At 41.7% G+C, this 27,625-nt stretch overlaps 1 protein-coding gene across 14 annotated transcripts in view; it reads right to left on the bottom strand.

Moving 5' to 3' along the window:
• Nucleotides 1-14,871, bottom strand: part of RASGRP3 (RAS guanyl releasing protein 3) — a 115,122-nt gene extending 100,251 nt beyond the window's left edge. For 12 of the 14 annotated variants that reach the window (XM_023216368.3, XM_023216377.3, XM_023216366.3 and 9 more), the window contains exon 1: nucleotides 14,448-14,871. The gene's annotated coding sequence lies outside the window, so the exon portion shown is untranslated. The remainder of the gene's footprint in view (nucleotides 1-14,447) is intronic. The other 2 variants (XM_023216371.3, XM_023216372.3) reach the window with 2 other exon arrangements.
• Between the last annotated feature and the right edge of the window lie 12,754 nt (nucleotides 14,872-27,625).

The following is a 27,625-nucleotide window of genomic DNA, read 5'->3' as shown; positions in this document are numbered from 1 at the left end:
CACCATCAGCTATTTGGAGTCATAAAAATTTAAGATACTGAAGTTTTCATCTCCTCCCAAGATTCCATGAGTAACCTCAGACTGAACATTCAATTCTGAAAACAGGTTTTCTCTTCCGCAGAAGTACCTATGATCCTGTCCAGCTCGAGATCTACTACTCCTGACTCCTGCCCATGAAGTTGCCTCCTTCTCCACTTTTCACCCCCGTTACCCTTCAGCACCTTGGCCAGATGCCAGAAAGTCCGTTGTGCTCTAGCCTAGGCCTCAGCCAGGGGCTACTGTGCTGTGCTGTTCACCACCCTCACCTGGCACCTGTCAGTGCAGGGCAGCTGAGAGATGGCTGCGAGGCTGCATAAACAATTATATAATTCTAGCCACATCACAAAAACACTATCCAATGGTAGCTTTCAAATAAGACTTATAACGATCAGGACTGTTGATATTTTGTTGGCTCACAAACAACAGGAGTTCAGACGCAAATGCAATGCAGTCCTCAGACTAAGGAAATTGATAATACATGCGATCTCTACACCATCTTGTGTGCAATTCTGTATGTAGTTAGTGTCTTTCTCCACAGGATATTAAAAAGCAATTACCTTTGTCCTTTAAAATGATTTGGCAAGTAATAGCATTATTTCTATGTTATGAATAAATAAGTTGGAATACAAAAAGATGAAGTATTAATACATTTCCAACTGATTAATCAATCTACCCATCAGCCAATAAGCAGTTATTAAATAGTATCTTGTTTCCTTTTTGTTCTGGCTGACACTTAAGTGTTACTTTTTTTATTTTTATTTTTTTTTTGAGACACAGTCTCGCTCTGTTGCCCAGGCTGGAGTGGAGTGGCACGATCTCGGCTCACTGCAACCTCTGCCTCCCAGGTTCAAGTGAGTCTCCTGCCTCAGCCCCCCAAATAGCTGGGACTATAGGCAATGCACCACCACACCCAGTTAATTTTTGTAGTTTTAGTAGAGATGAGGTTTGCCCATGTTGCTCCTGGCCTCAAGCAATCCACCTGCCTCGGCCTCCCAAAGCTCTGGGATTACAGGCATGAACCACCATGCCTAGTCTAAGTGTTATCTTTTAATATAATAAAAGTGTAACTCTGACAACAAAAGCAGCTAACTCTTACCTTGTCACAGGAAAAAAAAAATGTGTTTGTTTTAGGCCCAGTATCCAAATCTATCCAAATCATTCTTTATTGGCTAAACAAATATGTCTCTACCTTCCAGACATTATGCCAGGGCCTGGGTATCAGCAGTGAACTAAACAGGCCAGTTGAGAAACTATGTGTGAATCTTGAGTTGCAGTTACATATACAAATTGGAACTCCAGGGAAAGATCTGAGATGGAATTTACAATTGGGAGTTATCACCAGGTGAGCAGCATTTAGTGCCATGGCAATGGTTCAGATTGCTCAGGAAGAAAGTATGAAGAGGCAGGACAAGAGGACCCACTCTTAAGCCTTGGGCTTTCCAACATGTAGAGGTCAGAGAGGGGAGGAGAAGCAGCAAAGCATCTTGAGGAGCTCCTGTCAGAGAAAGAGAAGGAAAACTTAAAAGCACGCTGTGCCATGAGGCCAGGGATAGAATGGAAGCTGAAGCTGTCAATCATGTTGAATGCTACTGCGAAGTTAAATAAGAGGAGAAGGGGAAATTATCTCCTTTTTAAAAATTTAATACAAGAAGGTCACTGGTGACCTTGACAAAGGTAGTTTTATAGAACTGTGGGCAGAGGCTAGGTTGGTGTGAGTGCAAGAGTAAATGAGAAGCAAAGAAACAAAGATAACATGTGTAGAATATGAGCTCAACAAGTTTGTTTAGAATTGCAGTGAAGAAAAGCTGGCAAAGGTTGTGGCAAGCAACGGATATTTTTATAAGATGAGAGTTACTGAAGCACACCTATGCACTGATGAGGAGAATCTAGCAGAGGAAGCTGAAAACTCAGAAGGAAGAGAAGATAACCAAAGGGAAGTGGATGGGTTCCAGTTACAGTATGAGAGAAGGAAGAAAAAGAATGTGGTTACAAACATGGCTAATAGTAAGGGGAATATGAGAAAGAATCTCATAAATCAGAGATATATAGTCATCAGATTGGCAGCAAGTCATCAAATCAGCCTGCTCTGATGCCTTCAGTTCTCTTTTCCTGAGTTTTTGAAGATGGAAAAAGCCAGAAACAGAGAAATGAACTTCCCAAGTCCTAGGATCAACTGTCCCATGACTTATGACCTAAAGATCCTTTGTTCTGTCCTAATCAACAATATGTCAGCTGGGAGCAGTGTCTCACACCTGTAATCCCAGCACTTTGGGAGGTTGAGGCAGGAGGAGTGCTTGAGCTCACAAGTTCAAGAGCAGCCTGGCCAACATTGTGAAACTCCCTTCTCTACAAATGATAACCAAAATCAGTCAGGTGTGGTGGTGCCTGCCTGTTGTCCCAGATACTTGGGAGGCAGAGGTTACAGTAAGCTGAGATTGCACCACTGCACTCCAGCCTGGGTAACAGAGCCAGATGTTGCAAAAACAAAACAAAAACAAAAACAAAAACAGAAACAACAATGTGTCCCCCATTGCTTTGAATATTTTCCTTTTGGCTAAATATCAGTATCCTTGCCTGCCAACATTTGATCTTTTGAACACCAAAGAGTGCTGTCAGCCTGTGTTGTGAACCACTCAACGTGGCTTTTCATTCTGAAGGACTGGCCATTTGACATCTCATTTCCACCCTGACACCAATGCAGCAGTATTTCTGCAAGTGTATTAGGCCACCGCCACTTACTGCTCAGCAGCAGACAAGCAAAAATGTTGCATGTAACTCATCTAAAGTGTCTTTGAAGGCGTGTTTGAGTCGTAACTCATCTAAAGTGTCTTTGAAGGCGTGTTTGAGTGATATTTTTAATTGTTCACATAGATCAGGATTTCTCAACCTTGGGACTATTGACATATTTGGTTGGATAATTCATTGTCATGCAGGGCTGTCATGAACATTTTGGGATGTTTAGCAGCATCCTTGGTCCCTACTCACTAGATGCCGGTAATACTCCACCGCCACTCCCAGTGGAGACTACCAAAAATGTCCCAAGACATTGCCAAATGTCCTTTGGAAGGCAAAATCACTCTCAGTTGAGAACCACTGATATAGACTGATGCCATAACATCAAAATGGAAACCAAAAAAAGTCAATCAAACCCCTAAAATCTTTTCTAGTATCAGAATGTCTGTTTCTTGTGTAGGCAAATGCCTGGCTGTTTGACTGAGTTTTTCAGTTTCCATATGAATACTCGATGTCTTCATCAACAAAAAACATTTAAATGAACATGTCTTTTAGACATCATTTCAACTTGATTTTTAATTCTTGAACCAATCAGCAAGATTTAACATGTCAGAATTCGACATAATTGAGAACATTTTAAAGCTTTCTAGATCCAAATGGATTCCTCCGCCTGACTAACTGGCGGATTTTGGCCCTTGTTTTATTCCTGTGTTAATCATTTTCAGTTGTGTTTTATTTTTGCTTTTTGTCATAAGCTGCTTTAATCCTCTTCTGGAGGAAGTCAGCGGGTAAAGTGAACACAGGCATTTTTTCTTCCATTGTGTACAGAGAGTTCTTTCTTGTCAGAGCATTTTACCTCCTTTCCAGCGGCCCAACTCCTCGGTCCTATTGAGCCTTGAGCAATCTCACAATGACTTGATATAGAAGGCATTACCTTTTTTTTTTTTTTTTGAGACGGAGTCTCGCTCTGTCGCCCAGGCTGGAGTGCAGTGGCCGGATCTCAGCTCACTGCAAGCTCCGCCTCCTGGGTTCATGCCATTCTCCTGCCTCAGCCTCCCGAGTAGCTGGGACTACAGGCGCCCGCCAACACGCCCGGCTAATTTTTTGTATTTTAGTAGAGACGGGGTTTCACCGTGTTAGCCAGGATGGTCTCGATCTCCTGACCTTGTGATCCGCCCGTCTTGGCCTCCCAAAGTGCTGGGCTTACAGGCTTGAGCATTACCTTTTTACTAATAAAGCATCTTCTGTGTTCCATTATTACTATTCAGAGTTGTCAGAGGTAAGGAGTGATGCTCAATGAGAAACTATTAGAAGTAATTTGTTCTAGTACAAAATCTGTCAGTTACTGGCAAAAAGCTTGCATTTTTAGGTGTCACTTTCTTTACATTCAAATTCAACTAACATTTATTGAGAGGAACGTGTTTTGCCAGGACAATACTTGATAGTTACTCAAAGGCTGTTTTGTAGTAGAATGTGGCTGCTCTGTATGGCAACAACTTTTGAAAATCAAGAGGTTCTCAGTTTCTTGCTTTCATAAACAATCGAGTAAAAATCAGCCATGAATTGTGTTAATCTTTCTTGAATCACGGCTTTTCCCACTGAGAAAATAAATGTATAAGTTTCATCTCTCTTGTGTAAAGTATAAATTCTGCAATAACAAACTATAGTTGGTAATATACACATATACATGATAAAATGTTTAGGAATGAAGTGTACTGCTGTCTGCAACTGTGTTGCCCGGGTTGTTCTCAAATTCCGGAGCTCAAGTGATCCTCCTGCTTCAGCCTCTCAAAGTGCTAGAATTACAAGGATGAGCCACCATGGCTGGCTTTAATGGCTTTCTTAAGGTGGAGCAATCAGAATTATTCTAAATGCTCTGAGTCTCAAAGTTCTGTTGTTTTCTTGAGATGGGGTCTCACTATGTCACCCAAACTGGCTTCAAACTTCTGAGCTCCAGTAACCCTCCTGCCTCAGCCTTCCAAGTAGCTAGGACTACAGGTGAAAATCTCAAAGTTTTGTTTGAGGGTAGTAGAAAGATATTTTTTGATTTGTTTCCTATAGTCTCTGTATAATGCTGAACCAGGCTAACTGCTTTTCAAGGAATCCTTTCCCTATAAGGCTAATGGCATATTCATATGCTGATTATTCAGATTAAAACCTCCAAAACTTCTTTAACTCCCTCCTTTTCTGCATACCCAAATACAATTAATCTCAAGAACTATCAACTTTACCTTTTAAACATTTTGAAAATTCTTCCATCCTCTCTATTATCATTGTCTTGGTTCAAACCTATCTTTGGAGTCTTCTTTTGGTCTTTGGTATTTTTCTTTCTCTGATCTGTCCTCCTTATTGCCTTCAGAGATTTTTTTCTTAGAGTTAAAAGAATTCTTTTAACTCTAAACAGTTCTCGAAAATACCGATACGCTTCAGATGATTATTGTAACCTTTTAAAAATATTGATCTATTTAACTAAACAGTAAAATCCTATGGGATAAATTCTGTATTCTTCATGTTTGTGCAATATGCAGCACAAAAGCATATGCTTAGAAATACCAAGTGAGGCCAGGTGCAGTGGCTCACGCCTGTAATCTCAACACTTTGGGAGGCTAAGGAAGGCAGATCACTTGAGGTCAGGAGGTCAGGAGTTCAAGACCAGCCTGGCCAACATGGCGAAACCCCATCTCTACTAAAACAAAATACAAAAATTAGCTGGGTGTGGTGGTGGGCACCTGTAATGCCAGTTACTCAGGAGGCGGAGGCAGGAGAATCACTTGAACTAGGAGGCGGAGGTAGCAGTGATTGTGCCACTATACCCCAGACTAGGTGACAGAGTGAGATTCTGTCTCTCAAAAAAAAAATTTAAAAAAAAAAGAAATACCAAGTGAATCATCTTGTATGAAAATATATTCTGGATTTTGTCCCTTACTTTTGTTACCTAAATGTAAATCCTGGATTCTACTAGACTGTAATTCCTGAAGTTTTGGTTGAGGAAAATTTCTAAAACTGGTGATTAAAGCTCAAAACAATTTCCCAAATATATTAGCCTCTCATCCACAAGTTAGATGTGAGATGGTATTCCAAATAGTTGCAGAATTTATTGCATGACACATGTCTCAGTCATCTTTGTAGCTGAAAAAGACAAACCTTCAATTCTTACATAATAAATCCACCATCATTGGCTTAAGTCAACCAAAGTTCCCGCAAATTCCAAAGAGAGGTTGAAAGCAATATTCCTTCTAAAAACATAAAGAATTAAAATGCATGAGATGTTTTACACTGGTTCTGCTTCAAGGTCTGCGTGGCCCTTTTATCTATCTGTAATCATGGCCCCAAGAAACATTTCATGGGAATGAATATGATTGTCCCTCTTGGTGCCAATATTATGTCACTTCTCGTAAAAACCAAATACATTTTAAAGCAAACTGTCACTGCTAGTGAATCAGCTAGTCCAACAGTCAAGATCTTTTCCACACCTGTCAACATCTGAGATAGTATAATGGTTTTTGAGTGTTGCCAAAGGCTTAGCTCTGCAGTAGCACCCTGCCAAAGATACAGAGCAGCACAGTTGAGAGAACACCTCAATTAATAAAAACTGAATGTGTTCTGGGTAGAAACTAAAAAAAGACTGCAGGGTGCAATTACAAATCCAGAGTCCAGGGATATTTCTTTGTCCTACAGCATCCTTCTAATAGAAATGGGTATGTAATAGGCATGACATGACATAATATCAATTGCATGACAAGGACAGCAGAATCCCAACTCCACAGAATGGCTTCCCTTTTCATAGAGTTTTGTTGTTGTTGTTGTTGTTATTGTTTTGAGATGGAGTTTCACTCTTGTTGCCCAGGCTAGAGTGCAATGGCACAATCTCAGCTCATCGCAACCTCTGCCTCCCGGGTTCAAGCGATTCTCCTGCCTCAGCCTCCTAGTAGCTGGGATTATAGGCATGCACCACCACATCCAGCTAATTTTGTATTTTTAGTAGAGACGGGGTTTCTCCTTTTTGGTCAGCCTGGTCTCAAACTCCCAACCTCAGGTGATCTGCCCGCCTCAGCCTTCCAAAGTGCTGGGATTATAGGCGTGAGCCACCGCACCCAGCTGAGCCAAGGGTATCAGCTTTAGCATAGACATAGTGAGAGACAATGTGATTGGATGAAAAAAGCACCTACTTTGTTTCCAGGCAGACTAGGACTAGACTTTTACTCACAGACTTGTGACCTTCTACAAAGTATATGACTTCTCTAAAATTTATTTTTCTCTTCTGCAAGAGTGCTAATGCTGTCTACCTCTGAGTGATGTGAAAATAAATGTTGCTTTATTTCCTCTCTCAATAGCAGACACAATTTAAATGCCTACAAGAGAAGGAAAGTAGAAAGAGAGAAATTCATTTCAGAATCAAGAGTGACTGGGGAGAGAAACGGATTACAGAGAAATCTCCAGCACCACCATTCAGACTGTGCACTGTCCTTGCCATAAAAAAATAATGATCTCTAAAACATCCTGTCAACTCAGATGATTTTGAACGGCAAGCATTCCATGCATAAATGGAATACTTTCTACTTTTACAAAACAGAACTGAAAGCTGAGCAGAATTCAAAGTTCAGTCAAATTGAACTCATGGTATGAGTTTTCCAGAACCAAATATGGAGATTACACCCAATTCTTATTTAAAACTGTTTAAAAATTCTTGAGTAGTTTATGAGCTCCAGAAATCTATACTAACTTGAGACTTCAAGAGATTCATCCCTGATAGTCACAAGCAAGTTGTTAGAGTGTGGCCAGAAAAGGACATTTCTTCTTTACTCCTTTCATTCTAGGTCTAGGGAGTTCTGTAAAACCAACCCACCTGTGCACGTTCCTAGGAAAGAATTCCTCCTGGTGTCTTCCCAAAGTTAATTTATGTAAAAGACCCAAGGAAACTTGGTTCAGCCAAATTTGAATTGCTGGATGGAGGGGAAATTTTTACTTTCTCAAAACAAAACAGAGAAGTGACTAAGCCAAATTTTTTCTTTTTTTTTTTTTTTTAATGGAGTCCGATTCCATCACAGATTGATCACCTCTTTGCCTGAGTTCTCCCATAGCTTGTCGCTACTCCTTTTGGTCAATTCATTAACTATTAAGGTCTCTAGCATAGTACAAACACCCCAGATGGGAAAAGGACAAGCAATTAAAACTGCATACACACAATCAAATGCAGTGGTCTGTGATTTTTGAAATGATTCAACAACAGAAAAGTAGTGACTAGGCCGGGCACAGTGGCTCACACCTGTAATCCCAGCACTTTGGGAGGCCGAGGCAGGTGGATCACTTGAGGTCAGGAATTCAAGACCAGCCTGGTCAACATGGCAAAACCCCGTCTCTACTAAAAATACAAAAATTAGCCAGGCGTGGTGGTACGTGCCTATAGTCGCAGCTACTCAGGAGGCTGAGGCAGGAGAATCGCTTGAACCTGGGAGATGGAGGTGGCAGTGAGCTAAGATTGTGCCACTGCAATCCTGCCTGGGTGACAGAGTGAGAATCTGTCTCAAAAAATAAAAATAAATAAATAAATAGTGGCTAAAACATGCTTCTGGGATTAGATATGAATTTAATTTTTTTCCATATTATTTTCCCCACATTACTAGTTTTCTGTCAAAGTTGCACTTGCAACATATTAAGAGTTGAAACTCTGAGAACACTTACAATACTTTAGCAAATCAATGGCATAATGATCTTTCCAAGGGGCTTAGAACCTCCTGTGGGGTGGAGATCAAACCACCTAAACCAACAAAGATAAGGCAACATTTGACAAATAGAGAAGACTTCAGAAAATAAAATTACCAATCTATTCAAATAGAAACTTAAAAGATGGGATATCTACAACCACAGGAATCATTTATACATTGAGTTGAATTCCCCATTTACAATAGGGGCATCAAGGTTTCTATTACCCCACATTCTACAGACTATAATCCAGGAAAGTATACTTCCAACTTACTATTTCATATTCTTTTTTTTTTTTAAATCATAGTCGTTCCCTTTTATCCTCTTGAAAGGTGAAGAAAATTCTGATTATTACCGTAATCACTAAAGAAAAATGCTCTTTGAGTCAGCTCAGACATTAAACGTTTTTCAGGATATTTTTTAATTCAAAGAAGGCTACCTTTCACATTCGTACTCAGAAAAAGTTACTTTAGAAAGAAACTCTATAATAGAGACTCTTGTCACAAAGCTGTCCACATGTTTTTCCCCTACCTCTAGGCCCTGGCCATTACAACATGCACTGTAAAATCATCAGGCAACATGCACTGCCATTTTCATGACCTTGCCAACATTCTGATGATCCTGTCATACAATGAACTGAATGGCCATATTGGGAAACTGACAGATAGTGAAGCATCTCCATTATTTAAGCAACTTAAGACTCTCTCAGTTGTGGGCAGATAATCATGCAGAGGAAAATGATCACAATGGACACTATTCATGGTGTTTAGAGTGTATTATACCTCCACAGGAATAAAGGTGCTGTACCCAGGCAGAACTTTCAAGAATGCTGATGGTTTTGTTGGACAAGGAGTGTGCACACTGAAGAGCAGACTGCAGTTTTCATATCACAGGAAACAACCAAATTGTCTCTCAAAGCTGAATGTTACATCATGCCATAGTTGGTATAACTCCAACTTGACCACATGAGTCTTCAAGACAGAAAAAAATGATCACTAAGTTCCTTTAAAAATAGTACCCTAAGCTAGCCAGGCACAGTGGCTCACGCCTATAATCCCAGCACTTTGGGAAGCCAAGGCGGGTGGATCACCTGAGGTCATAGTTTAACAGGCTCGTTATGGTTCAGAAATCCCCTGGGGGACTTCAACCATCTTTTCTGGATGTTCACTTTGCCAAATAGGCTGCCTCTATGTCATATCCCTACCTGAAGGGCGGGCTCAGACACTGATTGGGGAAGTGTCACCCTTAATATACCTGCAGTGAGCCAAGATCGTCCCACTGCCCTCTAGCCTGGGCGACAGAGTGGGACTCCGTCTGAAAAAAACAAACAAAAAAAATTACCATAAGCAAATACTGTGTCTGCAGACTAAGCTGACCCTGTTTCCAAAGTCAAATGTCCATAGGCTTTGGAAATATCATGAGTGGCATGTCGCAAATCGGTCATCCATTCACTCTTTGCCTATCAGAAGAGAATACAAATTACACAACTTTTTATCACCAAAGATAACTCCACAGATTATGTAAGTGCATGGTCATGAAATAGTTGAAATTGGTCTTTCTCTGAAAGACGGCATAACTAACAGAAAAAGCCTGGCACTTGGAGTCAGGAGACAGGAGATATAGTTGAGCTCTGACAGTTACTTTTCCCATGACCATAGACAAGTCACTCATTTTCTCTCGTCCTCTGTTTCCTCTTGGAAACCAATGGTGATGATACCCTCCCTCTTTCATGGGATTATGTCAAGGTGCAAGAAAGTGCCTTATGCCAGTATATATAATGCAGGGGTTCATCTTCTCAATACCAAAGATGCGTTCAAAGATCAAAGCACAGTGACTCTACACACTACAGACTCTGAGGCTATAATAATCACTTGAAACAGCAAAAAAAATCCAAAGACTTCAAATCCCATAGAGCAGTGGGAACATGACACTGGATCTGTTAACTCCAGGGACTGTTAGTGAGAAATCAATATCAAAGGAAAGGAAAATTCAAGAAAATTAATTTTTTGGAAGCAGATGTCTTTGAAACACACAATCAGGCAAAAATGAAGAAATAAAATAGGCATGGTATCCCAGAATTTGTTTCCTTATCGTGAAAGGCCCCCCAAAACACATCAAGCATTTTATTTTCTTTCAAATGAGCTCCAGAGTATGGCTTGTGTTCTCTGTCGTGATTCTGAGTCCACTTCACGTGTACCCATACGACACCCCTATACAATGCCAATTTCTATGGAAGTGAGGAATTCCTAGCAAGGACTGGAGGCAATTCCCAGGGGTTGTGGCCTAGCAAACCACATCGCTGACTACTACTGAGTTGGGCTTAGTTTTAGAGGCAGCAGGCAGGTGGGATTAAAGATTAAAAATTCCTCTTTCATGCTATAAATAGCTTGATCTTCAAAATGTGCAATCTTGTCAGAACGACCTTGCAGCAACATTGATAACTTTCTCAGAGGTATTCACACATGGCATACTTGCTTGATTTTCCTCCTGATTAATCGAAGGTCCCCTGCTGATTATGCACTACCTGGTGCTCTTTCCCGTTATCTCCAACCCTAATTTTGACACTTAAACTAAAGTGGAGGAATGTGGGCAGCAAGCGACATTTTTAAAAGGATTCAGGAGGAGGTAGGTTTCTTAAGGGCTCTGCATGTCTGATGACCCAGAAAATCCACAGGTTCGTGGCCCACCCAAGAGACCGCCAGAGTTTTAGCTATGCAACTGGTGTGCGGAGAAGTGTGACTCAGGGTAATGGCAGGTGCAGGCAGCGGAGAAGAGCACACCTCTCCTCCCTCCCCCCTGCCAGCTAGTCCCCTGCCCTGTGACCCACCCCCTACACCCACAGCTCAGAAAAACAGAGCAGAGTGGCAGAGTGCATAGTTTGTATTCATCAACGACCTACTCAGACAACCAACCTTCCAGGCTGAGCACAGGGAACGGGTCTGATAATAGCTTTATCAACACTAAGCCAGCCATTTAGGGTGGGGCATGGGCGGAGTGGCTGTCCTCCAAAGGGAAGGAGTGACAGGAAAAATGGAGGGAAAGGCCAGAAGGGGCATGGGAGCCGTGTGCTGGAGGTTAATAACAAAGTTCCCAGTTGCTGTTCTTACCAACATCAGGACTGTCACTGAACTATTTTCAAAGAGAAAAACATGCCACCAGCCATGTTTTGAGCCTGGGCTTGGACTGTCCTATAGACAGTCCTATAGAGCTTGGGCTTGGACTGTCCCAGGGGGAAACCTAGCCCTTCCTGTCATGGAGAACTCGAAGAGGCCATAACATACATTTGTGTGTAATCATATTGTGCTGGAAATACTCTCATTTGCATGTTATGAGTTTTTAAATTTAAATGTGTGGGATTCCACTTTTACTTTTTAATGTGTACAGGTTCTGCAGTCAGATCCAGGTGTCCCTCCTGTCTGTGTTACGTATGGTCAAGTAACTAAGGGGTTTCTGAACCTCGGTTTCCTATCTATAAAACTGGAATAATAATATATAGCACATAGAGTTATTGTGAGGAGACTATGAAAATAAATACACTTGTTGAGCACATCATTTGGCATAGTAGGTGCACAATAAACATAAGGGATTGTTATTAGCATTAAAATTATGATGGTAATAGTCGTAGAAGCCTTGAGCTCTCTCTTCTGGCTCTGCACTGTGACTTCAATAAATTTGCTACAGTTTCCTTATCTTTGAAATGAAAGAGTTGGCCGGGCGCAGTGGCTCAAGCCTGTAATCCCAGCACTTTGGGAGGCCGAGACGGGCGGATCAGGAGGTCAGGAGATCGAGACCATCCTGGCTAACCCGGTGAAACCCCGTCTCTACTAAAAAATACAAAAAACGAGCCGGGCGTGGTGGCGGGCGCCTGTAGTCCCAGCTGCTCGAGAGGCTGAGGCAGGAGAATGGCGTGAACCCGGGAGGCGGAGCTTGCAGTGAGCGGAGATCCGGCCACTGCACTCCAGCCTGGGTGACAGAGCAAGACTCCGTCTCAAAAAAAAAAAAAGAAAGAGTTAAATTGCACATTCTGTCATTCCTATCCAGGTCAAAAAGTCTTTGAGTCAATGGATGTGCTGCTATTTGCAAGTAAAATCATTATTTTTTATTATTTTGCCATTAATATTTTTAAAAGTCGGGGTATCATGGGTTTTTCAAAAGTCTGTTGGCTCTCAAAAATATAGCAGTTGGATGATTCAACTGCTCCCTTTTAGACCTTCCATTTTGTTATGGGAGGCTCGATGATTCCAGAGACACAATTTCACCAGAGGGTTCTCTTCCACTATCAACCTGTGGAAAAAATGAAACTATACCAGGAACAAACCCCCTAAAGAATGACTCAGGAGGACCCCCCTCCCCCAGCAGTCAGACAGGGAAGTCACAGACCACATGGCCACCGGCTGACCCAAGGACCTCACACAAATGCCCCATACCGAGGAACAGAGAAGAAGCTGGGACTATTTTTCCTCATTGGCCACTCTAGGTTTTGTGGATTCTTCTACATTTTAAGGAAAAGAAGGTGGAGAACTTCTCAATGTCAGGCTAGCCATTTGTTTAGACAGGGCATCTGAAAGTGCTTCCATCAGAGAACATTGGTTGGTGTGGTACCTAAGACCCACTGTGTTGAGGGAAACTCGACCACAGAAGTGGCGTGCCCTGGGTCAATTTTAATCCATTCTCCACAAACAACAAGGGGTGGTAAAGGTGGGGAGAGAATAGTGTTCCCTCATGGCAGGGGGCAGAGGGTGAAAGAAAATCGTATAACTTGAGCCTGTTTGAGAATCCATTTGTCACACGAGGAAACAAGCGCACTCCAGGTTGTCCTAGGCTTATCACAAGCAAAACAACTATTTGGTGAGACTTCAAATAAAAACAGCCCCTCTCTGCCCACCCTCCTCAAGGTCCATGCAATCTCCAGAAACAGGAACCTGTTTGGTTATCTCCCTGCAGCCTCTGATTCAAAGACCTGTCACTTTCAGAGGTTTACGTCCTCAGTTTAGAGCTCTGTCCGCTCTCTTTTCCCCTTTTGCCTTTCCTCTGAAGCATTCTGCCTGGAGTCACTGAACAACAGCTCAGTTCCAGCATGGTGCCTGCTTTGCTGCTCTCCCAAGAGCAAGCGCCATTACTGCTGAATGAACCTGAGAAAGAGCCGGTCCTCTCCGTAATTTGGATGCCAGGCCTCCCAGAGTTAATCACCAGCCACAGGCAGCACTTTCCCAGCCAGGTCATAAACAAGGAAGAAACAGCTCGAGCATCACGAAAACACTAAAATAAGGAAGACCAGGGGCAACTGAACATTTTAAAGCAATGAAGGTGAATTAGCTTGTTGGGGGGTGGTGGGTGGGGAAAGTAGCTATAAAATACAGCTTTCAATTAGTTGGAAACCATGCAAGAAATCTAAATATGATTTCTAATGTGAATCTAAATATTATTGTGTCAGTCTTCTATACTGCAGACAGTTCTACACAGTTAAATGAGATATTCTCAAAAATTGCATAGGAAAAGCCAAGTCAGCCATACCACAAATTCACAAGTTATTTTAAACAAGTATGTTTTCAGGTTTCAGTGGTAGAAACAGATTAAAATCAAATCTAGTCATCAACTCACTTCAATGAAGTCTCTACTTCATAACCTGAATCTCGGCTTTGAACCTAAACACCATGGACCAGAAAAATCCTGAACACTGGGAAACAAACTCGCTGTTTCCTAGACAGGAGTGAAGCCACATGCCCCGTTCATCCTCAAAGTTACAAAACACCATTGTCGAAAATAACAAGTTCTAAAAAAGGGCTGTGAAAACACCAATGGCTGTTAACAGGTACAAATAAAATATCTCCTCCTATCGTGCCAGAGGGAAACCACAATAAAAATAATAAGTTTTTGGTGGCTTGCAACACACACACACACACACACACACACACACACACGGAGAGAGAATGAAAGAGAGAGAGAGAGAGGAAAGCTCTCCAGTTACTTACTGGGGTGGTTTTGTCATGGTGGTATTTTTCACATCAGCACTCTGCCTGTCCAGCTGCCAAGTGCCGGAGCACGCCGAGAGCAGCTGTTTCCTTCAGGCTGGGGCTCTGAGTCTTAACCAGTCACATGTACCTCCTGATAAATACCGCCCGCCACCGTGCCAGGAGGTCAGAAACTGAAGATCATTATTCTCCTCACTTGCAAACCACCTCATAACCCCTAAGTTAGCTCGGCCATCTCATAAGCATGCAGAGCAGGACATTCCACAATTTGTTTTCCTTTAGTGACAAAAGCCAAACAGCTGATAAGTCACACTGGAGGGCAGGTCACACTGCAAGTGGGAAGTTAAATGTGTTTGTGTGTGTGTGTGTGCAGGGCGGGCGACTGGCAGGCTCCGTGCTCTCTCATTTCACTGAAGTTTTCACTGGGGTTCTCCAACAGCAAGAGAAAGGATCACCAACTCACACAGCAGGTGGAAGTTACTCTGTGTTAACCCCGGAGTACAACTGTTTGGTTTCGTTTTCTCAGAATTCCAGGTTCCAGTTTGTTAGACCAGCCACAAGCCTGACTAAGTGGCTGGTGCTGGGGAAGGCAGACCCTCACTCATCATCTAAGAATGCTTAGGTTGGACTTCAAAGGCTGGGGCTGCTAAGCCAAGGGACTCTGAGGGGCAAATATGGGAGGGGTTAATGAAGACTATCAAAGGCAGCTTTATCTGAAGAGCTCGTGGAAGTGATTTCAGGTGGCTTTAGACCAAACTTCCGCATTGTTATCTGTTGAATTGCCTCGAGCAGTTGAGATTATCAGCGAGTGTGAATGCAAACAGAAATTATCACCAAGTCGACAACGCACTTTACAGACGCACTGCTGCCCCCTTTGGTGTGCTGGGAACTTGGAGCCAACTGCCATTTTCTGTGCTGCTCGCAAACATGGCAAACCATCCCTGATGTTTCGTTGAATTCATATGTCTCACCTGAGCTGATGTTCCTACCCTTCCCTTTTCATCCTCCCTTCCAAGGAAAGCCCTTGAAGTATCTGACTTTGCATAGTGTCTGAGCTTGGATGTCTGACTTCTTGGTATAGTAAGGGTGACACTTCCCCCAATCAGTGTCTGAGCCCGCCCTTCAGGTAGGGATATGACATAGAGGCAGCCTATTTGGCAAAGTGAACATCCAGAAAAGATGGTTGAAGTCCCCCAGGGGATTTCTGAACCATAACGAGCCTATGAAACTATTAACCCTGATTTTTAATACATAATATCTTACTCAATGTAAGAGCTTGTGTGAGTAATCTTTTATATTTAGGCTTTGTCTCATAATAATTTACAGTGTTAATCAAAACAGAAATTTCCCTCCATATAGAGGATAAGGTGTTTTCTAGAATAACAGAAAAAGACAAAAACCCTCGGTCTCAGTAATTTGTTGTCAACTTGTGAGAGCCCAAAGAGCAAATGGGAAAATTTTGTAAGCACCAAAACAAATCCCTTTCTCAGCATTTAAAGTTAGGAATAGAAATAAACTTCAGATATAAAAATGCAGTGCACTAAAATACACATTTCCTTCACAGGCATTTTTGTTTATGTGTTGATGTGACAATCTTCAATTAGAAACAGAAAAAGAGGCCTACTGAGGATTTGAAACATTATTTTGATTTACTTATCCCCTTGTATTTACGGTAATAGGAACTTTTGTGATCTGATGGCATCCATCAATCACTTTGTTTACAATTGACTGGGTTAATTATTCTGATGATTCATTGCATGCCACATAGTTAAAGAAAGACAGACTGCTAGAAACTCCTCAATGGCCAACAGAGACAACAGCCTCAGGAAAGGTAAGTTGTATTAGTCCATTCTTGCATTGCTATAAATACCTGAGACTGGGTAATTTATAAAGAAAAGAGGTTTAATTGGCTCGCGGTTCTGCAGGCTATGCAGGAAGCATGATACTGGCATCTGGTCGGCTTCTGGGGAGGCCTCATGAAACCGACAATCATGGTGGAAGGCAAAGCAGGAGCAGATGAGTCACATGGCCAGAGCAGGAGCAAGACAGAGAGGGGGCACTTTTAAATGACCGGCGCTTACCAGAACTCACTCACTATCGGCTGGACGTGGTGGCTCATGCCTATAATCCCAGCACTTTGGGAGGCCGAGAAGGGTGAATCACCTGAGGTCAGGAGTTGGAGACCAGCCTGGCCAACATGGCAAAACCCTGTCTCTACTAAAAATATAAAAATTAGCCGGGCATGGTGGCATGCTTGAGCCTGGGAGGCAGAGGTTGCAGTGAGCCAAGATCAAGAGTGCACCACTGCACTGCACTCCAGCCTGAGCAACAGAGTGAGACAGAAAGAAAGAAAGAGAGAAAGAAGGAAGGGAAGGAAGGGTAGGAAGGGAAGGAAGGGAAGGAAAGAAAGAAAAGAAAAGAAGAGAAAAGAAACTCACTCGCTATCATAAGAACAGCACTAAGAGGATGGTACCAAACCATTAATGAGGAATCTGTCCCTATGATCCAATCACCTCCCACCAGGCCCCACCTCCAACACTGGAGATTACATCTCAACATGAGATTTGGGTGGGCACAACATCCAAACTATATCATAAGTGTAAAGCAGCAGTCCCCAGCCCCCATGCCATGGATAGGTACCTGCCTGTGGTCTCTTAGAGACCAGGCTGCACAGCAGGAGGTGAGCAGCAGGCAAGCGAGCACGACCATCTGAGCTCCGCCTCCTGTCAGATCAGCTGTGGCAATAGATTCCCATAGGAGCATGAACCCTATTGTGAACTGTGCATGTGAGGGATCTACACTGCATGCTCCTTATGAGTCTAATGCCTGATGATCTGAGGGGGAACAGTTTCATCCTGAACCCATCCCCATCCCCCCACTCCCAGTCCGTGGAAAAATTGTCTTCCATGAAACTGGTCCCTGGAGCCAAACACATTAGGGACCACTGGTGTAGAGATTCTTTTCTAGTTCTATAGCAGGAGAGGAAGGGATGAATCCTAGATCTTCCCTATGAAGCAAACTGTTAACATAGAGGCCAAGCCCCAGGACCCTTTCAGTCAGAGTCCAGGACTGTGACTAAAGGTTCTACAATGACACCGCCTTGCAAAGAAATGGGGGCGATCCCATCTTTCTGCCCACACTCCCTACCAGTTCCAAGCATTGCCTTCGACTCAAGAAGAGGTGCCCTATTCCTGTCAAGAGGCCACCTCCCACCTGGGCTTTGTGTCTCACCATGTGTCTCCCACCTGCTTAGGACTCTCAACAACAACCATGCCTTCCCTCGCTCTCAGCACGCACTCCTCATTAGCTAAACACGCTCACGTTCTCACATTGTCTTTATATCCCAACAACAGTCTTTCTGATTTTTGCTCTTTTTTTTTTTTTTTTCAGATGGAGTCTCGCTCTGTCACCTAGGCTGGAGTGCAGTGGCGCAAACTTAGCTCACTGCAAGCTCCACCTCCCAGGTTCACGCCATTCTCCTGCCTTAGCCTCCTGAGTAGCTGGGACTACAGGCATCTGCCACCACGCCCAGCTACATTTTTTCGTATTTTTAGTAGAGACGAGGTTTCACCATGTTGGTCAGGATGGTCTTGATCTCCTGACCTCGTGATCCACCTGCCTTGACCTCCCAAAGTGCTGGGATTATAGGCGTGAGCCACCGCACCCAGCCAGCCTTGCTCCTTTAATTACCGCCCTAACTCCTGCATTCCCTCCACCACTAAGCTCCTGAAAAAATACTTGTCTCCACCATCTCACATCCCATTTAGTCTCAACCTGCTTGTGGCTTGGCTTTTTCCCCCACTTCACTGAAACTGCTCTTTCCAAGTCCCCAAAGACCAAAGGTAACTGAAACTTTTTTAATTTTTTTTTTCTTTTAATTTTTTTGAGACAGAGTCTTGCTGTGTCACCCAGGCTGGAGGGCAGTGGCATGATCTCAGCTCACTGCAACCTCCACCTCCCAGGTTCAAGCGATTCTTCTGCCTCAGCCCCCTGAGTAGCTGGGACTACAGGCACGTGCCACCAGGCCCGGCTAATTTTCATGTTTTTAGTAGAGACAGGGTTTCACCATGTTGGCCAGGATGGTCTCGAACACCTGACCTCGTGATCTGCCCGCCTCAGCCTCCCAAAGTGCTGGGATTACAGGTGTGAGTCATCTTACTTGACCTTTTGGCTCTGTTTGTCCCAACTGACCAAGCACCCCTTGAAAAACTCTCGCATAGCGTCTATAAAATTTTACTACTACCTCCTTCATCCTCCGGTCTGGACTTCTCTTCTGCTATCCGTCCCTTAAGTGTGAAAATCCTCTGTTCTCATCTTGCACTCTTACCGTCCCTCATATGTTCTGATTTATTACTGAAGGTCTGCAGTGATTTCCTAATTAATCACCTTGCCTCCAAAAAGCCTGTCTCTGCTCTCAATGTATGTTTTACACGCTAGGACTGAAAGCCTCTCAGGGCCATCGTAGGCAAGTTTGTATTCTCAGAATCTACGACAGGGCTTGACTCCCACTCTAGCTGCCTGCTGCTTTTGTACATCTTGCTGCGGTTGCATTTCTTTCTGTATTATAATTAGGTCTACATGTGTCTATGTTCCATCCAAACTTTATCAACCTAAGACAAAGCTTATGACTAATTCATTTTATATCCTGCAATGCCTAATACGATGCCTGGCATGTATGAGACACATGGTGGAAACAATCCTCAATGAATAAATGAATAATTAAAGAGAAGGATCTTCTGTCTAGCCCATTAAGAAAAAAAAAAAGAAAAGTTTGTAAAACTTGATTTTATATTAGGCTACCAAAAAAAATTGTAAGTAATTTCTTTCCAAAAGAAATTGTCAGACCATATTCTATGATCACACTGTAATAAAACTATGCATTAATTACAAAAGTGTAAGTCAAAAAGATCCCAAGCTCTTGGGGAAACTTCAGAGTTCTTAAAAAAAAAAATCATTGATTGGAGAATAAATTAAAAACACAATTACAGAATGAATGCTTAGAAGGTTTCAGTGATGAGAATACCACATATCAAATATTAGGAGACACAGCCAAAATGATAATTAGAAGCAAACTGACCCAGGAAGAAGTCAAAAAACAATAGATCAGTAACCATAGAAAAATGTGAAAGTTAATAAGAAATTATTTCCAAAAAAAGCTTTTAGTTCAGATTACACTTACACAATCAAGTTCTCCCTGAGCTTCAAGCACAATTAATTCCCATGGTATATGAAGTGTTCAAGTGGACAAAAGTAACAGAAAGCTAACATAACACCCTGACTTAAAAAAAAACTGATAAAGCATAATAAAGAAAAGCACAGACTAACTTCATATGTAAACATAGGTTACCCTAAAGATGTAAAAAGTAAGGCTGGGAATAGTGGCTCACCCCTGTAACCCCAGTGCTTTGGGAGGCCAAGGTGGCAGGATCACTTGAAGCCAGGAGTTCGAGATCAGCAGGGGCAACATAGTGAGACCCCATCTCTACAACAACAACAACAAAAAATAGCCCAGTGTGATGGCAGATGCCGATAGTCCTACCAACCTGGGAGGCTGAGGCAGGAGGATCACTTGAGCCCAGAGGGTCAAAGTTGCAGGGAGCTATGATCACACCACTGCACTCCAGACTGGGCAACAGAGAAAAACTTTTGGATTGCCACAATAATCTTGAAAAGTCATTTGATAAAATTCAATATCAATGTTTTAATTAATAAAACAAAATTAAAAGACTGATTCTTAACAGGACACTCATGTTAATTCAAATCTCAAATCAAACACAGGCATCATACTTAATGGTAAAATACTAGAAGTATTAATGTTAAAATCAAAAACAAGAAAAGCATGCTCCTTATCACTACCATCCATTTAGCACTGTTCTAGACATTTGAGCCACTGCAACCAGGCAAGAAAAAGAAACGAAAGAATAATTCTATGAGAAAAATGGAGGCAAAAATATTCAACCTGCAGATTAATATTCATTTTCTCAATAGAACAAACTAAATTTGCTTCTACATAATTAAAAAGTGAGGTGAACAGTTACAAATAAATATACAAAAATATATATAAAATAAGTATACAAAATTAATTGTTCTGGTGACAGAACAATTATATGGAAAGATATGAAATTTTCTATATAACCCACAAAAACTTAGAAAACATAATAGAAAATAATTTTTGGCCAGGTGCAGTGGCTCATGCCTGTAATCCCAGCACTTCGGGAGGCTGAGGAGGGCGGGTCACGAGGTCAGAAGATCAAGACCATCCTGGCTAACATGGTGAAACCCCATCTCTACTAAAAATACAAAAAAATTAGCTGGGTGTGGTGGCAGGCGCCTGTAGTCCCAGCTACTCGGGAGGTTGAGGCAGGAGAATGGTGTGAGCCCGGGAGGCAGAGCTTGCAGTGAGCTGAGATCGTGCCACTGCACTCCAGCCTGGGCGACAGAGCGAGACCCTGTCTCAAAAAAAAAAAAAAAAAAAAAAAAAAAAAAAAAAATTCTTAGTTATGGTATTGATAATAGCAACAACAAAAATAACATTTCTAGGAATAAAAAAAGTGAATAACCTATATAAAAATGTAACTTTACTGAGAAAATTAAAAACAGTTTGATACATTTTTCTGTATTGGAAAATTTTTCTGTATTGGAAAGCTTAACGTTGTAAATATATTAATTCTCCCTCAAATTAATTTATGAACATAATCAAATTTTGCTTAAAATCCCAAAGAAATTTTCCAGACAGGTCAAAAATCCTAAAGTTTATTTTAAAGAATAAAAAACTGAGAATGGTAAAGAAAATTTTAGAAAAGAACCCTGAGGGAGATATTAGGTACTAAATAGGCTAAAAATAATGAGAATTTAAAGTTTGGTACTGGTGCCAAAAGAAGTAGAGCAGTGGAACAGAGCCAAAAGCCCAGAAATACGCATAGAAGTACTACAGTAAAATGTTTATTGTATTTGTTAAATACGGTTTTTAAACCCAGTGGGAAAACAATGAACTATTCAGTAACAGGTTAAATCATTAACTATTAGGAAAAATAAAGATGCAATCATTACTTCATGCCATACACAAAGTAAGCATGGTAGACTAAAGAGTTAAACGTAAAAATGATGTACAGCCAGGACAGTGGCTCCTGCCTGTAATCCCAGCACTTTGGGAGGCCAAGGTGGGCAGATCATCAGAGGTCAGGAATTTGAGACCAGCCTGGCCAACATGGTAAAACCCCTTCTTTAGCAAAAATATAAAAATCTAGCTGGGCGTGGTGGCCCATACCTGTAGTCTCAGCTACTCAGGAGGCTGAGACAGGAGAATTGCTTGAGCCCGGGAGGTGGAGGTTGCAGTGAGTCAAGATCGTGCCACTGCACTCAGCCTGGGTGACAGAATGAGACTCCATGTCACAAAAAAAAAAAAAAAAAAATTGCATACAAACTTGAAGAGAATCACGTGATTGGTTTTATAATCTTAAAATTGTTTTAATCATGATTTGTCCTGAAACTTTTGTCCTGAAAATGTTTTAATCACAATCACAACAGAAGGAACTATAAAGACAAAAGTTCAATATTCAAACCATAAAATGTAAGACTTATAAAAGTAAAATATAACCCAACTGTAATCAAAATTAACTTACAAATAACAAAATGAGATTAAAAAGTGAAATACATATGGTAAAGGGTTAATAGTCTTAACACATAAATAGCATTTACAATTAACAACTGGATATTAATAAATAGTTCACAAGGGAAGAAATATAATGACCAATATACACATGAAAAAGTCAGCTTCCCTAAAAAAGGAGTATAAATTAAACAATAAGATACAATTTATTATCTATAAACTTGACAAAGATGAAAAAATGAAAATTCTCAGTGTTGGCAGGAGGTTTGGAAAATGGCACCTTCATACTCTACTAGCAAGAATATAAGCCATACAACATAGGAGGAAGATAATTTTGTAATGTGTATCAAAAGCTTTTTAAAATGTGAATACCCTTTAACTCAGCAGTTCCTGTTCTAGAAATATATCCCAAGAAAAGAATATAGATTGCATATGTATAAGGATATTTCACACAGCATTACTTATACTAAGAAAATATTAGAAACAATCTATGTGCCAGAAGTAGTTGAAAAAATTAGAACATATTCATAAGATGTAGTACTATGCAATTATAAAATAATGTTGAAGTGGCTGGGTACAGTGGTTCACACCTGTAATCTCAGCACTTTGGGAGGCTGAGGCAGGTGGATCACAAGGTCAGGAGATCAAGACCATCCTGGCCAACATGGTGAAACCCTGTCTCTACTAAAAATACAAAAATTAGCCTGGCATGGCGGTGTGCACCTGTAGTCCCAACTACTCAGGAGGCTGAGGCAGGAGAATCGCTTGAACCTGGGAGGCGGAGGGTGCAGTGAGCTGAGATCACGCCACTGCACTCCAGCCTGGGTGACAGAGTGAGACTCCATCTCAAAAAAAAAAAAAAAAAAAATGTAGAAGCATATTAGTAACATGGAAAAATATTCGGTATCAATTAAGTGAGATATACAAGTTACAAAAGTTTATTCAGTACAATCCCATTTTTCTAAGAAAATATGTGAATATGTTAAAAATCTGAAACATTATATATCAAATTTTTAATAGTGATTATTTCTGGGAGTTGGGGGTCACATGTATTTTCTCCTTCTTTATGCTCATCAGCATTTATCTACTGTTTCTATAATAAATATTTATTAGTTCATTTTTTAATGAGATCTTTATAAAATAAGAAAAGAGATACTGGACTTACAAAGACACTTAAGTACTTCAATCATCTATACAAAGAGAAAAAAACAAATCATTTACACTAAGAGAGAAAGAAAAAAAAATCCTCACCATCCATTAACAAAACCAGGCACTATTTCCCAAGTCTTGCTTTTTTAACTTTCTGGTCCTGGACCCAGTATTTGACAGCAAATCTCTGAAAGGTTTCAAGGATACAGGAAGAGGGGGGAAGTGTGGTCTTGCCTGAGCACCTCTTATTCTGTTTCTCAGGGAGGTCCCAAAGGGTCTTTGTGTCTCTCTGAGACACCGCCTTAGGTAGAAATTCCCAAAAGGTACCAATCTCATACAGTCACTGTCAGATAGTACAATTTCCCCTGCCAGCAGCTCCCTCCTGAAGCTGTGGGTCCATTTGCCCTATGCCAAATTCCACACGAGCTGCCTCAAGTTGGGAACACAAAACCTGCTGTTAATTTGAAGCACTAACACACACCACGTCTCATCCCATCTCCGCCTTCCTTTCCTTTCAGACTAGGTATGCAACATTCTCCCATATTCCTCCAGCTCAGCAAATTCTACCTTGTGCAACCTCTTTTCCAGACACATACGCCTTTTTGATACCTTCTCTTTTTTCCTCACAACACTTGTCTAAAAATCATGGGTGTTTTCTCTACCCTTCTTGTTCTTCCCTCTTTCTTCCCTTTGAACCGTGTGTGGGCCAGAATAAGCACCCAGTCACAGTCAGTTAATTACAAGAGTTGTGCTAGCTACATGCTGGTAACAAATAAAAAGAAACAAAAAATTTTGAAAGCATCAGAGAGTAGAGTTTGCAACCTCTAAAACTCCTGAATGAAACAAATCAGTATCAATAACTGAAAAAATATATAGTGCCTGTGTTCAATGTGCATTGCATTTAGGGATTCATCAAAGTACTTGATGAAAATCGCTGCTCTCAATCTCTCTGGGAGAAAAGAGGAACATGTAGAAAGTCATACATAAGTAATCATAATTATTATATACAATACCAAGTAGAATTTATTAATATATATAGTTAGTACGTTACTAATATATAACAAGCTAACACCTGTGCAAAACACTCATTTAATTCTCGTAGTAATGATCTAAGGAGATGCTCTTATTACCCCTAGATGACTTTTTGTGAGGTTAACTAGCCTGCCTGCAACTAGTGAGCAGCAAAGAGGGATGTAAACCCAGGCCTGTCTGACTTCAAACCCTGAGCATTTGCCTCCCCAGAATGAGTGAGCAGCCATAGAAGTTTTCCTCCATTGAAATCTCTTTTTTTTTTTTTTGAGACGGAGTTTCGCTCTTGTTGCCCAGGCTGGAGTGCAATGGCACAGTCTCAGCTGACTGCAACCTCCGCCTCCCGGGTTCAAGTGATTGTCCTACATCAGCCTTCCGAGTAGCTGGGACTACAGGTGCCCACCACCACACCAGGCTAACTTTTGTATTTTTAGTAGAGACAGGGTTTCACCATGTTGGTCAGGCTGGTCTCGAATTCCCGACCTCAGGTGATCTGTCCACCTCGGCCTCCCAAAGTGCTGGGATTACAGGCGTGAGCCACCATGCCCAGCCCCCTCCACTGAAATCTTAAACCCCTCAAAGTTGTTCATGAGGGTTGGGGTAAACGTCTTTCAAACTCCTATTAATGTCAGTAATTGGACCTCCTCCCATGAATCACGAATGTTCTTAATGGCACCTAGAAAAGTGAATCCTTTCTAGAGGGATTTCAATTTATTCTGCTCCTTTCAATTTACTCTGGTCACATCCATCAGAGGAATCACTATCTATGGTAGCTATAGCCTTACAGAATGTGTCTCTTAAATAATAAAACTTGAAAGTTGGAATTACTTCTTGATCCATGAGCTGAGAATGGATGTTGTATTAGCAGGCATAAAAACAACAGTTATCTCTTTGTACATCTACATTAGAGCTCTTGGGTGACCATCTGCAATGTCAATGAGCAATAAGAAGGGATTTTTTTTTTTTTTTTTTGAGCAGTAAGTCTCAAAAATGGGGCTAAAATATTCAGTATACCAGGCTGTAAGCAAATGTGCTGTTATTCAGGTTTTGTTGTTCCATTTATAGCGCAAAAGCATTATAGATTCAGCATGATTCTCAAGGGCCCTAGGATTTTCAGATTGGCAAATGAGCATTGGCTTCAACTTAAAGTCACCAGCTGCATTAGCCCCCTAACAAGAGTCAGCCTGTCCTTTGATGCTTTGAAGCCAGGCATGGACTTCTTTCTAGCTATGACAGTCCTAGATGGCATCTTCTTCCAATTTCAGGCTGGTTCATCTACATGGAACATCTGTTGTATAATGTAGCCACTTTCATCAATGATCTTAGCTAGCACTTGTAGATAACTTGCTGCAGTTTCTCCATCAGCACTTACTGTTTCATCTTGTACTTTACTTAATAACATGTTTGTTTGTTTGTTTGTTTGTTTTTGACACAGGGTCTTTCTCTGTTGCCCAGACTGGAGTGCAGTGGTGTGATCATAGCTCACTATAGCCTCAAACTCCCGGGTTCAAGCGATCCTCCCACTTCAGTCTTCCACCTTGTACTTTTATGTTACGGAGATCGCACCATTCCTTAAGCCTTATCAGCCAACCTCTGCTAGCTTTAAACTTTTCATCTGTGGCTTCCTCCCCTCTCTCAGCCTTCCAAGAATTGAAGAGAATTAGGACTTTGCTCTAGATTAAGCTTTGGCCGAAGGGAATATTGTGGCTGATTTGATCTTCTGTCCAGACCACTAAAACTTTCTTCATATCAGCAATAAGGCTGTTTTGCTTTCTTGTCATTCATGTGTTAATTGAAATAGCACTTTTAATTTCCTTAAATAACTTTTCCTTTGTAGTCACAATTTGGCTGTTTGGCACAAGAGGCCTGGCTTTCATCACACCTTCCTCACCAGGCTTCATCATGTCTAGCTTTTGATCTAAAGTAAGAAAATTGTGACTCTTTCACTTGAACAATTAGAAACCATTATAAGGTTATTAATTGACCTAATTTTAATATTGTTGTGTCTCAGGGAATAGGGAGGCCTGAGGACAGGAAGAGAGGTGGGGAAATGGCCATCGGGTAGAGCAGTCAGAACACGCATAGCATTTATTGATTAAGTTTGCCATCTTATATGGGTGTGGTTTGGGGTACCCCAAAGCAATTACAATAGTAACATCAAAGATCACAGATCACAGGCTGGGTATGGTGGCTCACACGTTTAATACTCCCAGAGGCCTAGGTAGGAGAATTGCTGGGGCCCAGGAGTTTGAGACTAACCTGGGCAACATAGTGAAACCCCATCTCTTCAAAATGTAAGAAAATAAATCAGCTGGGTGTGGTGGCACGTGCCTATAATCCCAGCTATCCGCGTAGCTAAGGTGGGAGGATCACTTGGGCAGGGGAAGTCAAGGCTGCTGTGAGCTGTGATTGGCCACTGCACTCCAGCCTGGGCAACAGAGCAAGACCCTGATCACAGATCACCAAAATAGAGATAAAATATAATAATAATTTAAGGTCAGGCACAGTAGGTCACATCTGTAATTCCAGCGCTTTGGGAGGCTGAGGCAGGTAGACTGCCTGAGCTCAGGAGTTCAAGACCAGCCTGGGCAACATGGTGAAACCCCAACTCTAATAAAATACAAAAAAATTAGCCAGGTGTCCCTGTAATCCCAGCTACTTGGGAGTCTGAGACAGGAGAACTGCTTGAACCCAGGAGGCGGGGGTTGCAGTAAGCCAAGATAGCACCACTGCACTCCAGCCTGGACAACAGAGCAAAACTTCATCTAATAATAATAATAATAATAATAATAATAGTAATAATTTAAAAGTATGAATATTGCAAGAATTACTAAAATGTGACAAAAGAAATGAAGTAAACACATGCTAATGGAAAAATGGCCCTAATAGACTTGCTTGATGCAGGGTTGCCATAAACATTCAATTTGTTAAAAAAACATAGTATCTGTGAAGTGTAATAGAGCACAGCACAGTAAAATGAGGTATGCACATATACAAATAAAAAGAAAGACAGGGCTGGGCGCGGTGGCTCATGCCTATAATCCCAGCAGTTTGGGAGGCCGAGGCAGGCAGATCACGAGGTCAGGAGTTCAAGACCAGCCTGGCCAACATGGTGAAACCCTGTCTTTACTAAAAATACAAAAACTTAGCTGGGTGTGGTGGCAGGCACCTGTAATCCCAGCTTGCTCAGGAGGCTGAGGCAGGAGAATTGCTTGAACCCAGGAGGCAGGGGTTGCAGTGAGCCGAGATTGTGCCATTGCACTCCAGCCCAGGCGATAATTCGAGACTCTGTCTCAAAAAAAAAAAAAAAGAATGAAGGAGCAGACAGCCTCTACCAGAGGAGCACTGCAGGAGGCACCTCTACACCCCAGCCTCTGTGGGCCCCCCTGTC

Source organism: Piliocolobus tephrosceles, chromosome 15 (assembly GCF_002776525.5).
Source record: "Piliocolobus tephrosceles isolate RC106 chromosome 15, ASM277652v3, whole genome shotgun sequence".
Taxonomy (NCBI): Eukaryota; Metazoa; Chordata; class Mammalia; order Primates; family Cercopithecidae; genus Piliocolobus; species Piliocolobus tephrosceles.
The sequence above is the reverse complement of the archived record's forward strand: the minus strand, read 5'-3'. Positions and strand labels throughout refer to the sequence as shown.